This window comes from Wasmannia auropunctata, unplaced genomic scaffold, assembly GCF_000956235.1.
Source record: "Wasmannia auropunctata unplaced genomic scaffold, wasmannia.A_1.0 LD336106.1, whole genome shotgun sequence".
NCBI lineage: Eukaryota > Metazoa > Arthropoda > Insecta > Hymenoptera > Formicidae > Wasmannia > Wasmannia auropunctata.
In genome coordinates this window covers 4,061,196-4,062,279 of record NW_012026784.1, presented here as the reverse complement: position 1 = coordinate 4,062,279, position 1,084 = coordinate 4,061,196, and positions in this window count along the sequence as shown.

The window sequence follows — 1,084 nt, the reverse complement described above, 5'->3', positions numbered from 1 at the left end:
AATTATGTGCTATATACACTGATTTTTTAGAAATACATTATTCCTAAACACAGTAAAAATCAAAATAATTCGTTTGAAATCTATAGACATCATAATAATGACTTTGTATAAGAACAAAAAAACCTGTGTGCTAGATAAAGAAGCACTGGTTCAATGAGGACAGGAGGGTCACGATCGAAGGCCTCGAAGAGAGGGCGCCACCTCGCCGCCAACCTCATTTTCTTCGATTCCTTACTTCCTTCGGGCTGTGAATTGGTTAATCATTAGCAATAGCTCTCATGCTCGCAACCAATACTTGCAACTTTGAATTAAAAAATGTGTTCGATATTATCAATTTAAATAATTATAATATAAATTAAGGCTAGATAAATTTTAATTTAACAGCAAGATCGATACCATGTGTTAAAATGTACGTCATATCTCATAATGCAACATACTACAATTAGTAATGATATTTAATACATAAATATTTGAGATATTTAGCTAAAAAAGACAATAAATTTTTAATGAGTTATAGTTAGAATTTTTCTATAATTTTATAATAATTTTAAAGATTAATTGACTAATAAGATTTGTCACTTGTTAATATAGTTATTAATAAAATCGCACAGGTTTATATATTTACTACAATAATTATTTTATTACAAAATTAGTACATTGTATTATTTTAGCATCCAACATCAATTATTTTATTTAATCTGTAAAAACTTTTTTATATAATACTTCTTCCGTGTTTTTATAAATTAATTATGTTTTATAAGTTTACTAGTACATAACAGGCGCGCGCTTCGCGCGCGCTGCGCATTGGATCCCATACATCTTCCAATAACATTTATACCAATTTACATTTTAAACAAATGTTAACAATTTTTGATAAAAAATAAATTTTCAAAAAAAATGACGCTTTGCGCGCGGTGCGTATTAAACTCCATACATCGTCCAATAACATTTATACCAAATTACATTTTAATTAAACAAATTTTAACAATTTTCAATAAAATGACGTTTTAATTGGCCATATTGAATCGGCTATTTTTAAATAAAATCACGATTTTTTAAGAAAATAGCCACATAATTCATCTTA